Raw genomic sequence first — 17,323 nt, forward strand, 5'->3', positions numbered from 1 at the left:
TGCCTCATTTGCTAACACTCTCTAAACAATTGTAGCACGTACATTGGGATATAAATCTTTTTGCCAGCCAAGTGGCAGCGCACCCTTCTTACTTCCTTTGTTTTAGGATATGGTACACCAGTAGCGATTAAGCCAGCTGGTAAGTTGAGAGAGGAAGGGTTATGCTACAGTTAACAGGAATAATAGAAACTATGAAAAGCATAATTTGCATCTTCTCTTTAGCCAAATCCTACCAGTGCAGCAATGGTGAAGTTGAGACTCTTATGCTCAAACCTGCGTTCATACAAATGTGTAAGTCTAAATAAAGTTCTAATTTCTTTCTTCGTACCATCTCATCTTTTCATTGGGCATCCTGTCTACCCTGCAACTCATCTGATTACCAAGATAAATGTATCCTACTCCTTGTTAGGCAACAGAGTGGCTCTCATGTCAGACAACATCTTCCTTTACCTTCATGATGCCAGCTGCTTTGCAACAGAGTGGCCTTCTAGTCAGAAAACATCTTGCTTTAGCTTTATGATGTCAGACTGCTAGGCAACAGAATGGCACCTCATGTCAGACAACTTCTTGCTTTAGCTTTATGATGTCAGACACCCCTGGACCAATTGTCCTTGTGGAAGCTAACCCCACAGGAGGATGAGATATCAGAAGTTACGCAGTAGGTTACTATCTGTATTCATGACTGCCAGCCACGTAGGAGGGGGAATGGTAAAGGAATGGGAACCAGTCGAAGCACTGTGTCCTTTTCGAAAGTGGGATTGAGGTACAAAGACAGATTAACCTTAACAACAATCCATCTTGAGTATCAGAGTCCAACATAGAGAGTGCAGGAGAAGAGGTTAGATGAGCTTCCTTCCTTGAGTATGTAACACTATTTTTCATAAGTGAGATGGTGCATTTCAGTCTCAAAGGCAGCTATTTCCTCGAATAGAACATTGCTAGCACCAGGATCTAAAGCAGGTTTTATAAGCGTTTGAGTCAGTCTTTTATTAACTATCATGACCAACATAATGTGATACATATTACTTACATCTTGACAGAAATTATATTCAGGCACAGGCTCCCACTATAAATTAGTGAGGACATTCTGATGCTATTTACATCTTTTTAATGCCTAAAAGAATGATTGGGAGTTTTGCTTACCACATAAATTGGTAAAATGATGCAGTATGCCAGAAGACTTCCTTTTTTTTTTGCTTCAGTCTCGGCAATTCAGAGAAACTCTGCTGTGAAACACTGCCACTGCTGGTCATTCAGTATAATCTGCAGATGGAAAAGTCCACTGTTAGTACATTTAGTATAAGCAATACAAAAAGTTTAGATTTTTATAAAGGGTAACCAGATCAATACTATGGAGTCTGTTTTATTGTGAAAATCAACAGCTCAATTAAAAAATCAAATCTCAATTTGTGTTTATAACCTCTCATACTTCTCTGCGTTCCCTTGCCTCATTTGCTAACACTCTCTAAACAATTGTAGCACGTACATTGGGATATAAATCTTTTTGCCAGCCAAGTGGCAGCGCACCCTTCTTACTTCCTTTGTTTTAGGATATGGTACACCAGTAGCGATTAAGCCAGCTGGTAAGTTGAGAGAGGAAGGGTTATGCTACAGTTAACAGGAATAATAGAAACTATGAAAAGCATAATTTGCATCTTCTCTTTAGCCAAATCCTACCAGTGCAGCAATGGTGAAGTTGAGACTCTTATGCTCAAACCTGCGTTCATACAAATGTGTAAGTCTAAATAAAGTTCTAATTTCTTTCTTCGTACCATCTCATCTTTTCATTGGGCATCCTGTCTACCCTGCAACTCATCTCATTACCAAGATAAATGTATCCTACTCCTTGTTAGGCAACAGAGTGGCTCTCATGTCAGACAACATCTTCCTTTACCTTCATGATGCCAGCTGCTTTGCAACAGAGTGGCCTTCTAGTCAGAAAACATCTTGCTTTAGCTTTATGATGTCAGACTGCTAGGCAACAGAATGGCACCTCATGTCAGACAACTTCTTGCTTTAGCTTTATGATGTCAGACACCCCTGGACCAATTGTCCTTGTGGAAGCTAACCACACAGGAGGATGAGATATCAGACGTTATGCAGTAGGTTACTATCTGTATTCATGACTGCCAGCCACGTAGGAGGGGGAATGGTAAAGGAATGGGAACCAGTCGAAGCACTGTGTCCTTTTCAAAAGTGGGATTGAGGTACAAAGACAGATTAACCTTAACAACAATCCATCTTGAGTATCAGAGTCCAACATAGAGAGTGCAGGAGAAGAGGTTAGATGAGCTTCCTTCCTTGAGTATGTAACACTATTTTTCATAAGTGAGATGGTGCATTTCAGTCTCAAAGGCAGCTATTTCCTCGAATAGAACATTGCTAGCACCAGGATCTAAAGCAGGTTTTATTAGAGTTTGAGTCAGTCAGTCTTTTATTACCTATCATGACCAACATAATATGATACATATTACTTACATCTTGACAGAAATTATATTCAGGCACAGGCTCCCACTATAAATTAGTGAGGACATTACGATGCTATTTACATCTTTTTAATGTCTAAAAGAATGATTGGGAGTTTTGCTTACCACATAAATTGGTAAAATGATGCAGTATGCCAGAAGACTTCCTTTTTTTTTTGCTTCAGTCTCGGCAATTCAGAGAAACTCTGCTGTGAAACACTGCCACTGCTGGTCATTCAGTATAATCTGCAGATGGAAAAGTCCACTGTTAGTACATTTAGTATAAGCAATACAAAAAGTTTAGATTTTTATAAAGGGTAACCAGATCAATACTATGGAGTCTGTTTTATTGTGAAAATCAACAGCTCAATTAAAAAATCAAATCTCAATTTGTGTTTATAACCTCTCATACTTCTCTGCGTTCCCTTGCCTCATTTGCTAACACTCTCTAAACAATTGTAGCACGTACATTGGGATATAAATCTTTTTGCCAGCCAAGTGGCAGCGCACCCTTCTTACTTCCTTTGTTTTAGGATATGGTACACTAGTAGCGATTAAGCCAGCTGGTAAGTTGAGAGAGGAAGGGTTATGCTACAGTTAACAGGAATAATAGAAACTATGAATAGCATAATTTGCATCTTCTCTTTAGCCAAATCCTACCAGTGCAGCAATGGTGAAGTTGAGACTCTTATGCTCAAACCTCCGTTCATACAAATGTGTAAGTCTAAAAGTTCTAATTTCTTTCTTCGTACCATCTCATCTTTTCGTTGGGCATCCTGTCTACCCTGCAACTCATCTCATTACCAAGATAAATGTATCCTACTCCTTGTTAGGCAACAGAGTGGCTCTCATGTCAGACAACATCTTCCTTTACCTTCATGATGCCAGCTGCTTAAAACAGAGTGGCCTTCTAGTCAGAAAACATCTTCCTTTAGCTTTATGATGTCAGACTACTAGGCAACAGAATGGCACCTCATGTCAGACAACTTCTTGCTTTAGCTTTATGATGTCAGACACCCCTGGACCAATTGTCCTTGTGGAAGCTAACCACACAGGAGGACGAGATATCAGAAGTTATGCAGTAGGTTACTATCTGTATTCATGACTGCCAGACACGTAGGAGGGGGAATGGTAAAGGAATGGGAACCAGTCGAAGCACTGTGTCCTTTTCAAAAGTGGGATTGAGGTACAAAGACAGATTAACCTTAACAACAATCCATCTTGAGTATCAGAGTCCAACATAGAGAGTGCAGGAGAAGAGGTTAGATGAGCTTCCTTCCTTGAGTATGTAACACTATTTTTCATAAGTGAGATGGTGCATTTCAGTCTCAAAGGCAGAAATTTCCTCGAATAGAACATTGCTAGCACCAGGATCTAAAGCAGGTTTTAGTAGAATTTGAGTCAGTCAGTCTTTTATTAACTATCATGACCAACATAATGTGATACATATTACTTCCATCTTGACAGAAATAATATTCAGGCACAGGCTCCCACTATAAATTAGTGAGGACATTCCGATGCTATTTACATCTTTTAAATGCCTAAAAGAATGATTGGGAGTTTTACTTACCACATAAATTGGTAAAATGATGCAGTATGCCAGAAGACTTCCTTTTTTTTTTTGCTTCATTCTCGGCAATTCAGAGAAACTCTGCTGTGAAACACTGCCACTGCTGGTCATTCAGTATAATCTGCAGATGGAAAAGTCCACGGTTAGTACATTTAGTATAAGCAATACAAAAAGTTTAGATTTTTTAAAGGGTAACCAGATCAATACTATGGAGTCTGTTTTATTGTGAAAATCAACAGCTCAATTAAAAAATCAAATCTCAATTTGTGTTTATAACCTCTCATACTTCTCTGCGTTCCCTTGCCTCATTTGCTAACACTCTCTAAACAATTGTAGCACGTACATTGGGATATAAATCTTTTTGCCAGCCAAGTGGCAGCGCACCCTTCTTACTTCCTTTGTTTTAGGATATGGTACACCAGTAGCGATTAAGCCAGCTGGTAAGTTGAGAGAGGAAGGGTTATGCTACAGTTAACAGGAATAATAGAAACTATGAATAGCATAATTTGCATCTTCTCTTTAGCCAAATCCTACCAGTGCAGCAATGGTGAAGTTGAGACTCTTATGCTCAAACCTCCGTTCATACAAATGTGTAAGTCTAAATAAAGTTCTAATTTCTTTCTTCGTACCATCTCATCTTTTCATTGGGCATCCTGTCTACCCTGCAACTCATCTCATTACCAAGATAAATGTATCCTACTCCTTGTTAGGCAACAGAGTGGCTCTCATGTCAGACAACATCTTCCTTTACCTTCATGATGCCAGCTGCTTTGCAACAGAGTGGCCTTCTAGTCAGAAAACATCTTGCTTTAGCTTTATGATGTCAGACTGCTAGGCAACAGAATGGCACCTCATGTCAGACAACTTCTTGCTTTAGCTTTATGATGTCAGACACCCCTGGACCAATTGTCCTTGTGGAAGCTAACCCCACAGGAGGATGAGATATCAGAAGTTACGCAGTAGGTTACTATCTGTATTCATGACTGCCAGCCACGTAGGAGGGGGAATGGTAAAGGAATGGGAACCAGTCGAAGCACTGTGTCCTTTTCGAAAGTGGGATTGCGGTACAAAGACCGATTAACCTTAACAACAATCCATCTTGAGTATCAGAGTCCAACATAGAGAGTGCAGGAGAAGAGGTTAGATGAGCTTCCTTCCTTGAGTATGTAACACTATTTTTCATAAGTGAGATGGTGCATTTCAGTCTCAAAGGCAGCTATTTCCTCGAATAGAACATTGCTAGCACCAGGATCTAAAGCAGGTTTTATTAGAGTTTGAGTCAGTCAGTCTTTTATTACCTATCATGACCAACATAATGTGATACATATTACTTACATCTTGACAGAAATTATATTCAGGCACAGGCTCCCACTATAAATTAGTGAGGACATTACGATGCTATTTACATCTTTTTAATGTCTAAAAGAATGATTGGGAGTTTTGCTTACCACATAAATTGGTAAAATGATGCAGTATGCCAGAAGACTTCCTTTTTTTTTTTGCTTCAGTCTCGGCAATTCAGAGAAACTCTGCTGTGAAACACTGCCACTGCTGGTCATTCAGTATAATCTGCAGATGGAAAAGTCCACTGTTAGTACATTTAGTATAAGCAATACAAAAAGTTTAGATTTTTATAAAGGGTAACCAGATCAATACTATGGAGTCTGTTTTATTGTGAAAATCAACAGCTCAATTAAAAAATCAAATCTCAATTTGTGTTTATAACCTCTCATACTTCTCTGCGTTCCCTTGCCTCATTTGCTAACACTCTCTAAACAATTGTAGCACGTACATTGGGATATAAATCTTTTTGCCAGCCAAGTGGCAGCGCACCCTTCTTACTTCCTTTGTTTTAGGATATGGTACACTAGTAGCGATTAAGCCAGCTGGTAAGTTGAGAGAGGAAGGGTTATGCTACAGTTAACAGGAATAATAGAAACTATGAATAGCATAATTTGCATCTTCTCTTTAGCCAAATCCTACCAGTGCAGCAATGGTGAAGTTGAGACTCTTATGCTCAAACCTCCGTTCATACAAATGTGTAAGTCTAAAAGTTCTAATTTCTTTCTTCGTACCATCTCATCTTTTCGTTGGGCATCCTGTCTACCCTGCAACTCATCTCATTACCAAGATAAATGTATCCTACTCCTTGTTAGGCAACAGAGTGGCTCTCATGTCAGACAACATCTTCCTTTACCTTCATGATGCCAGCTGCTTAAAACAGAGTGGCCTTCTAGTCAGAAAACATCTTCCTTTAGCTTTATGATGTCAGACTACTAGGCAACAGAATGGCACCTCATGTCAGACAACTTCTTGCTTTAGCTTTATGATGTCAGACACCCCTGGACCAATTGTCCTTGTGGAAGCTAACCACACAGGAGGACGAGATATCAGAAGTTATGCAGTAGGTTACTATCTGTATTCATGACTGCCAGACACGTAGGAGGGGGAATGGTAAAGGAATGGGAACCAGTCGAAGCACTGTGTCCTTTTCAAAAGTGGGATTGAGGTACAAAGACAGATTAACCTTAACAACAATCCATCTTGAGTATCAGAGTCCAACATAGAGAGTGCAGGAGAAGAGGTTAGATGAGCTTCCTTCCTTGAGTATGTAACACTATTTTTCATAAGTGAGATGGTGCATTTCAGTCTCAAAGGCAGCTATTTCCTCGAATAGAACATTGCTAGCACCAGGATCTAAAGCAGGTTTTATTAGAGTTTGAGTCAGTCAGTCTTTTATTACCTATCATGACCAACATAATGTGATACATATTACTTACATCTTGACAGAAATTATATTCAGGCACAGGCTTCCACTATAAATTAGTGAGGACATTCCGATGCTATTTACATCTTTTTAATGCCTAAAAGAATGATTGGGAGTTTTGCTTACCACATAAATTGGTAAAATGATGCAGTATGCCAGAAGACTTCCTTTTTTTTTTGCTTCATTCTCGGCAATTCAGAGAAACTCTGCTGTGAAACACTGCCACTGCTGGTCATTCAGTATAATCTGCAGATGGAAAAGTCCACTGTTAGTACATTTAGTATAAGCAATACAAAAAGTTTAGATTTTTATAAAGGGTAACCAGATCAATACTATGGAGTCTGTTTTATTGTGAAAATCAATAGCTCAATTAAAAAATCAAATCTCAATTTGTGTTTATAACCTCTCATACTTCTCTGCGTCCCCTTGCCTCATTTGCTAACACTCTCTAAACAATTGTAGCACGTACATTGGGATATAAATCTTTTTGCCAGCCAAGTGGCAGCGCACCCTTCTTACTTCCTTTGTTTTAGGATATGGTACACCAGTAGCGATTAAGCCAGCTGGTAAGTTGAGAGAGGAAGGGTTATGCTACAGTTAACAGGAATAATAGAAACGATGAATAGCATAATTTGCATCTTCTCTTTAGCCAAATCCTACCAGTGCAGCAATGGTGAAGTTGAGACTCTTATGCTCAAACCTCCGTTCATACAAATGTGTAAGTCTAAAAGTTCTAATTTCTTTCTTCGTACCATCTCATCTTTTCGTTGGGCATCCTATCTACCCTGCAACTCATCTCATTACCAAGATAAATGTATCCTACTCCTTGTTAGGCAACAGAGTGGCTCTCATGTCAGAAAACATCTTCCTTTACCTTCATGATGCCAGCTGCTTTGCAACAGAGTGGCCTTCTAGTCAGAAAACATCTTGCTTTAGCTTTATGATGTCAGACTGCTAGGCAACAGCATGGCACCTCATGTCAGACAACCTCTTGCTTTAGCTTGATGATGTCAGACACCCCTGGACCAATTGTCCTTGTGGAAGCTAACCACACAGGAGGATGAGATATCAGAAGTTACGCAGTAGGTTACTATCTGTATTCATGACTGCCAGCCACGTAGGAGGGGGAATGGTAAAGGAATGGGAACCAGTCGAAGCACTGTGTCCTTTTCGAAAGTGGGATTGAGGTACAAAGACAGATTAACCTTAACAACAATCCATCTTGAGTATCAGAGTCCAACATAGAGAGTGCAGGAGAAGAGGTTAGATGAGCTTCCTTCCTTGAGTATGTAACACTATTTTTCATAAGTGAGATGGTACATTTCAGTCTCAAAGGCAGAAATTTCCTCGAATAGAACATTGCTAGCACCAGGATCTAAAGCAGGTTTTAGTAGAATTTGAGTCAGTCAGTCTTTTATTAACTATCATGACCAACATAATGTGATACATATTACTTCCATCTTGACAGAAATAATATTCAGGCACAGGCTCCCACTATAAATTAGTGAGGACATTCCGATGCTATTTACATCTTTTAAATGCCTAAAAGAATGATTGGGAGTTTTACTTACCACATAAATTGGTAAAATGATGCAGTATGCCAGAAGACTTCCTTTTTTTTTTGCTTCAGTCTCGGCAATTCAGAGAAACTCTGCTGTGAAACACTGCCACTGCTGGTCATTCAGTATAATCTACAGATGGAAAAGTCCACTGTTAGTACATTTAGTATAAGCAATACAAAAAGTTTAGATTTTTATAAAGGGTAACCAGATCAATACTATGGAGAGTGTTTTATTGTGAAAATCAACAGCTCAATTAAAAAATCAAATCTCAATTTGTGTTTATAACCTCTCATACTTTTCTGCGTTCCCTTGCCTCATTTGCTAACACTCTCTAAACAATTGTAGCACGTACATTGGGATATAAATCTTTTTGCCAGCCAAGTGGCAGCGCACCCTTCTTACTTCCTTTGTTTTAGGATATGGTATACCAGTAGCGATTAAGCCAGCTGGTAAGTTGAGAGAGGAAGGGTTATGCTACAGTTAACAGGAATAATAGAAACTATGAATAGCATAATTTGCATCTTCTCTTTAGCCAAATCCTACCAGTGCAGGAATGGTGAAGTTGAGACTCTTATACTCAAACCTCCGTTCATACAAATGTGTAAGTCTAAATAAAGTTCTAATTTCTTTCTTCGTACCATCTCATCTTTTCATTGGGCATCCTGTCTACCCTGCAACTCATCTCATTACCAAGATAAATGTATCCTACTCCTTGTTAGGCAACAGAGTGGCTCTCATGTCAGACAACATCTTCCTTTACCTTCATGATGCCAGCTGCTTTGCAACAGAGTGGCCTTCTAGTCAGAAAACATCTTGCTTTAGCTTTATGATGTCAGACTGCTAGGCAACAGAATGGCACCTCATGTCAGACAACTTCTTGCTTTAGCTTTATGATGTCAGACACCCCTGGACCAATTCTCCTTGTGTAAGCTAACCACACAGGAGGATGAGATATCAGAAGTTATGCAGTAGGTTACTATCTGTATTCATGACTGCCAGCCACGTAGGAGGGGGAATGGTAAAGGAATGGGAACCAGTCGAAGCACTGTGTCCTTTTCGAAAGTGGGATTGAGGTACAAAGACAGATTAACCTTAACAACACTCCATCTTGAGTATCAGAGTCCAACATAGAGTGCAGGAGAAGAGGTTAGATGAGCTTCCTTTCTTGAGTATGTAACACTATTTTTCATAAGTGAGATGGTGCATTTCAGTCTCAAAGGCAGATATTTCCTCGAATAGAACGTTGCTAGCACCAGGATCTAAAGCAGGTTTTATTAGAGTTTGAGTCAGTCAGTCTTTTATTAACTATCATGACCAACATAATGTGATACATATTACTTACATCTTGACAGAAATTATATTCAGGCACAGGCTCCCACTATGAATTAGTGAGGACATTCCGATGCTATTTACATCTTTTTAATGCCTAAAAGAATGATTGGGAGTTTTACTTACCACATAAATTGGTAAAATGATGCAGTATGCCAGAAGACTTCCTTTTTTTTTTGCTTCATTCTCGACAATTCAGAGAAACTCTGCTGTGAAACACTGCCACTGCTGGTCATTCAGTATAATCTGCAGATGGAAAAGTCCACTGTTAGTACATTTAGTATAAGCAATAGAAAAAGTTTAGATTTTTATAAAGGGTAACCAGATCAATACTATGGAGTCTGTTTTATTGTGAAAATCAACAGCTCAATTAAAAAATCAAATCTCAATTTGTGTTTATAACCTCTCATACTTCTCTGCGTTCCCTTGCCTCATTTGCTAACACTCTCTAAACAATTGTAGCACGTACATTGGGATATAAATCTTTTTGCCAGCCAAGTGGCAGCGCACCCTTCTTACTTCCTTTGTTTTAGGATATGGTACACCAGTAGCGATTAAGCCAGCTGGTAAGTTGAGAGAGGAAGGGTTATGCTACAGTTAACAGGAATAATAGAAACTATGAATAGCATAATTTGCATCTTCTCTTTAGCCAAATCCTACCAGTGCAGCAATGGTGAACTTGAGACTCTTATGCTCAAACCTCCGTTCATACAAATGTGTAAGTCTAAAAGTTCTAATTTCTTTCTTCGTACCATCTCATCTTTTCGTTGGGCATCCGGTCTACCCTGCAACTCATCTCATTACCAAGATAAATGTATCCTACTCCTTGTTAGGCAACAGAGTGGCTCTCATGTCAGACAACATTTTCCTTTACCTTCATGATGACAGCTGCTTTTCGAAAGAGTGGCCTTCTAGTCAGAAAACATCTTGCTTTAGCTTTATGATGTCAGACTGCTAGGCAACAGAATGGCACCTCATGTCAGACAACTTCTTGCTTTAGCTTTATGATGTCAGACACCCCTGGACCAATTGTCCTTGTGGAAGCTAACCCCACAGGAGGATGAGATATCAGAAGTTACGCAGTAGGTTACTATCTGTATTCATGACTGCCAGCCACGTAGGAGGGGGAATGGTAAAGGAATGGGAACCAGTCGAAGCACTGTGTCCTTTTCGAAAGTGGGATTGAGGTACAAAGACAGATTAACCTTAACAACACTCCATCTTGAGTATCAGAGTCCAACATAGAGTGCAGGAGAAGAGGTTAGATGAGCTTCCTTTCTTGAGTATGTAACACTATTTTTCATAAGTGAGATGGTGCATTTCAGTCTCAAAGGCAGACATTTCCTCGAATAGAACGTTGCTAGCACCAGGATCTAAAGCAGGTTTTATTAGAGTTTGAGTCAGTCAGTCTTTTATTAACTATCATGACCAACATAATGTGATACATATTACTTACATCTTGACAGAAATTATATTCAGGCACAGGCTCCCACTATAAAGTAGTGGCGACATTCCAATGCTATTGACATCTTTTTAATGCCTAAAAGAATGACTGGGAGTTTTACTTACCACATAAATTGGTAAAATGATGCAGTATGCCAGAAGACTTCCTTTTTTTTTTTGCTTCAGTCTCGGCAATTCAGAGAAACTCTGCTGTGAAACACTGCCACTGCTGGTCATTCAGTATAATCTGCAGATGGAAAAGTCCACTGTTAGTACATTTAGTATAAGCAATACAAAAAGTTTAGATTTTTATAAAGGGTAACCAGATCAATACTATGGAGAGTGTTTTATTGTGAAAATCAACAGCTCAATTAAAAAATCAAATCTCAATTTGTGTTTATAACCTCTCATACTTCTCTGCGTTCCCTTGCCTCATTTGCTAACACTCTCTAAACAATTGTAGCACGTACATTGGGATATAAATCTTTTTGCCAGCCAAGTGGGAGCGCACCCTTCTTACTTCCTTTGTTTTAGGATATGGTACACCAGTAGCGATTAAGCCAGCTGGTAAGTTGAGAGAGGAAGGGTTATGCTACAGTTAACAGGAATAATAGAAACTATGAATAGCATAATTTGCATCTTCTCTTTAGCCAAATCCTACCAGTGCAGCAATGGTGAAGTTGAGACTCTTATGCTCAAACCTGCGTTCATACAAATGTGTAAGTCTAAATAAAGTTCTAATTTCTTTCTTCGTACCATCTCATCTTTTCGTTGGGCATCCTATCTACCCTGCAACTCATCTCATTACCAAGATAAATGTATCCTACTCCTTGTTAGGCAACAGAGTGGCTCTCATGTCAGACAACATCTTCCTTTACCTTCATGATGCCAGCTGCTTTGCAACAGAGTGGCCTTCTAGTCAGAAAACATCTTGCTTTAGCTTTATGATGTCAGACTGCAAGGCAACAGCATGGCACCTCATGTCAGACAACTTCTTGCTTTAGCTTTATGATGTCAGACACCCCTGGACCAATTGTCCTTGTGGAAGCTAACCACACTGGAGGATGAGATATCAGAAGTTATGCAGTAGGTTACTATCTGTATTCATGACTGCCAGCCACGTAGGAGGGGGAATGGTAAAGGAATGGGAACCAGTCGAAGCACTGTGTCCTTTTCAAAAGTGGGATTGAGGTACAAAGACAGATTAACCTTAACAACAATCCATCTTGAGTATCAGAGTCCAACATAGAGAGTGCAGGAGAAGAGGTTAGATGAGCTTCCTTCCTTGAGTATGTAACACTATTTTTCATAAGTGAGATGGTGCATTTCAGTCTCAAAGGCAGATATTTCCTCGAATAGAACGTTGCTAGCACCAGGATCTAAAGCAGGTTTTAGTAGAGTTTGAGTCAGTCAGTCTTTTATTAACTATCATGACCAACATAATGTGATACATATTACTTACATCTTGACAGAAATTATATTCAGGCACAGGCTCCCACTCTAAAGTAGTGGCGACATTCCGATGCTATTGACATCTTTTTAATGCCTAAAAGAATGACTGGGAGTTTTACTTACCACATAAATTGGTAAAATGATGCAGTATGCCAGAAGACTTCCTTTTTTTTTTGCTTCAGTCTCGGCAATTCAGAGAAACTCTGCTGTGAAACACTGCCACTGCTGGTCATTCAGTATAATCTGCAGATGGAAAAGTCCACTGTTAGTACATTTAGTATAAGCAATACAAAAAGTTTAGATTTTTATAAAGGGTAACCAGATCAATACTATGGAGAGTGTTTTATTGTGAAAATCAACAGCTCAATTAAAAAATCAAATCTCAATTTGTGTTTATAACCTCTCATACTTCTCTGCGTTCCCTTGCCTCATTTGCTAACACTCTCTAAACAATTGTAGCACGTACATTGGGATATAAATCTTTTTGCCAGCCAAGTGGCAGCGCACCCTTCTTACTTCCTTTGTTTTAGGATATGGTACACCAGTAGCGATTAAGCCAGCTGGTAAGTTGAGAGAGGAAGGGTTATGCTACAGTTAACAGGAATAATAGAAACTATGAATAGCATAATTTGCATCTTCTCTTTAGCAAAATCCTACCAGTGCAGCAATGGTGAAGTTGAGACTCAAAGATCAAAGATCAAAGTTTTTATTTTTGTTACGGTACTCTTCCGAGGACCACAAATAAAATATACATTTATACATCCCATATTAATACATTTTCAATGAGATTTTCAAAAACTTAAAAATTCTGTAACAAACGAATTCATTAGGGGGGCTTTTACATAGTGATAAAAAGTCTTGTGAGCTAGTGATCCTGCAGGACCGGTAGATGGGCTTAAGACATGTTGACCTTGCATTTACAATTTCTGCATTAGGGCATATAAAAAATAAGTGTTCCAAATTTTGGTTGCCTCCTTGACAAAGGGTACAAAGGGCAGAGCTGTCGGGCCTCCAAGAGGAGGTAAAGGTTTGTACAGGAAGTGTTCCAAGGCGCAACATCATAATTGCACGCCTTGCGCCATGTTGAAGAGTATACTCTAGGTAAGGCTGACGTTGTTTGTATTCCTGCAAGGCTACATAAAATTTATATGACGATAGTCTATTACAATGAGAGTGATCAATCTCGTAGCTCAATTTGGGAGTGAAGTTTTTTAGAAAACGTTTGAGTTGAGCTGGTGACCACGTAGACAAAATTTCCACATTGACTTTTGCAAGCTGTAGAGCTTCTCGCATATTTTTAGTAAAGGTAGTATGAGTAGAGCTACTCTCGAATGTCTCTACTTTTAGCAATCTTCTTAAAGTACCTTCTTTTGAAAGAAGAAGATTATGGGCCCACCTTATGATGCTCGCTATAGCTGTAGCATATGCGCTCGTGATGGTACATTCCAGTCTCAATGCCTGTACTGGGGTAGATGTTGAAATCTTCAATAGTTTTTTCAATATTCTTCCTTCTGTTAAATCCATATATGACCATTGAGTTAGAGGTATATATTCCGATGCGTAGGACAGGACCGGTGTGATTTTAGCTCGATAGACTTGAATCAGTGCAGAGAAATGTCTATGTCCAGTGGCCGAATATAAGCGGGACAAGGCCCCAGCATGCAGATCACTTTTCCTTTTCAGGTGGTTGATTTGATTGATGTTGCTCATGTTTTGTGAGAAAATTCTACCCAGATATGTATACTCCTTTACTTGTTCTAGTTTCTCACCTCCCAGCTTCCATTCGTACCGTACCCTTTTCTTCTGATTTGAAAAGGCAACCACTTTTGTTTTGTTCGTATTTGGGATTAGGTAATTTTTCCTTGAATACTTATATAAAATATCTAAAAGATTTTGTAGTCCGAAAGGTGTTAGGTCAAACATGACTATATCGTCTGCATACAGCAGGGAATGGATATATTCAGTGGCTATCTTAGGAGGAGTACATATCCCTTGCTGCAGTTGGGAAGGTAGGTCACTTAAATACAGTGAGAATAAAATTGGAGCCAAGAGGCACCCTTGTTTCAGGCCATTTGATGTTCGTATTACCTTCGATAGGCCCTTGTCACTTCCCATTTGGACGCGGCACCAGGTGTCACTGTGTAGATTCACTATCAGATGTAATAGCTGCTCCGGGATCCCCATTCTTCTCAATTTTGACCACAGGGTCGGTCTATCCACTCGATCGAAGGCTGTCGAGTAATCAATGAACGCTGCGTAAATAGTTTGTTTTTTCCCTGTTGCGTACTTATCTAATATAGTTTGGAAGATTGCTACGTTGTCAGTGACAGAGTGGTGTGGGCGAAATCCGGACTGAAATTTAGGAATTAGACCTAATGAGAAAGCCCAATTTTTCAGCCTATCCAGGATTTCTGCTGCAAAAATCTTCCCAGCAGCGTCCATGAGGGCAATTTGCCTATAATTTCCCGGTGTGTTTCTTTTTCCTTTTTTGAAAATCGGGATTATGATACTTCCTTTCCAGGAATTTGGCATTTGACCACTGTCGAATACATAGTTAAATAGCGGCGAGAGCACCGTTCCCCACTCTTTATGGTCTATTTGGTAGACCTTGACAGGAATCTGATCGGGGCCAGATGCACCTGTACTCCTTGCCTTCCTGATATTCATAGAGACTGACACTGCCGACGTTTTATTAATCTTAATATCTTTAGTTTCCACGTTTTCTCCTCCCACTTCTTCATTTTTAATATATTCATTCTGTTTGTATAGCTCACGTAGGTATAAGTCCCAGTTTTCTTCTGATACTGGTGTAGCCTCCAGCTTTTTTTTGGATCCTGTCATTGTTGCGATCAGTGACCAATATTTACGTTGATTATTATGTTTAGCTGCTAGCTGGATTTCAGTCCAATTAAAGTCCTGCTTCAGTTTTTTCTGTTTAGTTTTTTCTCGTCGTATTTGATTCTTTAATCTATTGATTTCCTTTTTGTTTACTGACGAGAATTCCAGATACTGGGCGCGTATCAGTCTATTGATTTGTTTTACGACTGGTTGATTCCAGTTTTTATTCTTGTTTTTCCATTTTCTTTTTGCTGGTCTGTGGTATTCTAGCTTACTTTGCAGAGCTTGTTTGAGATTATTCGTTAGATGTTCAAAGTTCTTTACAGGATCATCTGAATATATGTTGGTCAATATATTGGTTTCAGTAATTAGTTGCCACAGATATTCCAGATTTTCTGTCCCCCAGTAAATGCGACGCCTAGTTGTGTTTACTTCCGTTTTTTCTGTAAGAAATAGTGGCTGGTTATAAAAAGAGGACGGTGCAATCCAGTGGGTTGAAAGGTTTAAAAGAGCGTGATCACTTTCTGCAGTGAATATTATCGAAAGTTGACTCATTTGTTCTTTTCCTTCGATCCCGCATATAAAGTAATCAATAGTTGAAGGAGTTCCATTTCCTTGCCGTGTGTATGTTGCTGGTATATCACCATTGATGTTACCGTTTAATATAATCCCATTAATGCCAGAGAGAAAAGCTAGTAGTGCGCGTCCCCTCTTATCCGATTTAGTTCCTTTTGGGAATTCAGGGAGTGATGATTCCAGAGATTCCTCTTTGAGGAGACGAGCCCATTTCTTTATCTCGCAGTTAGAAATTTTAGCATTCAAGTCCCCCATTATGAGGTATGGCAAGTGAGATTGATCATCAATTATATGAGTAATAATTTCCATTAGGCGGTCAAACAGCAAATCATTATTATTACTGCTGGGAGGTGCGTAAATATTGAAAAGTAATATTTTTTCTAGTTTGGCAGAGGCATGGGTTCTAAGGGATACTTTTAAACATTGTAGATTGTCTGTGTTTGTGTTAATTATTTCCTGTGACCAAGAGTGATCTTCTTTTAATAATATTGCCAGACCACCCTTGGCGTGTCCCCTTCTTGATCTTTTTGCCAATGTTTCGTATACATAGTATCCTCTTTGAGTAAAGGTATTGATTAACCATGTTTCCTGGAGGGCGATGATATCAGGGGAATTTTTAATTGCATGTTTCATTTTTATATCAGTTTTCCCTGCCAGGTTCCAGGACAATAACGTCAGACCTTTGCTAAACTTCGCGTTGTTGTGAATTTACCATTTTTTTGCTGTTTAAGGTTTCTGATAACCATGCCCATGATTTTATTGAGTTCTCAGTGTTGCTAAAGGTGGGATTCCGAGACCAGACTGACCTCTCTCCTTGAATTACTTGTATTTTGAGTAGATCTTTCCTCATAGTACTTGATGCTAGGTCTCCCCAATTAGAACTGTTGTTTTCTTTTCTTCTGTGAGTTTGTCCTAATATACCATTATTTGAGTTGTTGGTTTTGAAATCTTCCACCGAGATTACATCATAGCCATTTTTGTGAAGAATTTCCTTCTCTCTGATTATTATTCCAGGCAAAACCGGTGAATAAAAGGATACCTGTACTAGTTTGTTATTTTCTTTTATTGGAAACAGAACTAAGTCAATTTCTTTGCTGGTCAGAGAATTCAAGGATGGAATTTCTTGTAATAGATTGATGATTTTACCGCGATTAAACGGCTCCTTATCTGAAGGAAATAGCTCTTCAATAGTTATGTGTTTGGATGGATTTATTTCCCATGATTGGAAATTATTGTCATATGGTTCTTTTATGTCCATGTTATTTTGCGATGTAGGTCTATTTTCTATCGGAGGACAAAATTCATCTGCTTCAGGATTTAA

The 17,323-nt window shown here is 39.1% G+C and overlaps 1 long non-coding RNA gene across 1 annotated transcript in view; it reads right to left on the reverse strand.

Moving 5' to 3' along the window:
• Window positions 1-17,323, reverse strand: part of LOC147676753 (uncharacterized) — a 41,433-nt gene that overhangs the window by 7,523 nt on the left and 16,587 nt on the right. Inside the window, exons 10-18 of the long non-coding RNA XR_015302425.1 lie at window positions 12,712-12,831; window positions 11,263-11,383; window positions 9,820-9,939; window positions 8,374-8,493; window positions 6,929-7,048; window positions 5,484-5,604; window positions 4,036-4,156; window positions 2,592-2,711; window positions 1,144-1,263 (exon numbers count right to left, since the gene is read on the reverse strand). This is a non-coding gene — a long non-coding RNA (uncharacterized LOC147676753). The remainder of the gene's footprint in view (window positions 1-1,143; window positions 1,264-2,591; window positions 2,712-4,035; window positions 4,157-5,483; window positions 5,605-6,928; window positions 7,049-8,373; window positions 8,494-9,819; window positions 9,940-11,262; window positions 11,384-12,711; window positions 12,832-17,323) is intronic.

Source organism: Lissotriton vulgaris, chromosome 12 (genome assembly GCF_964263255.1).
Source record: "Lissotriton vulgaris chromosome 12, aLisVul1.2, whole genome shotgun sequence".
NCBI classification, from domain to species: domain Eukaryota; kingdom Metazoa; phylum Chordata; class Amphibia; order Caudata; family Salamandridae; genus Lissotriton; species Lissotriton vulgaris.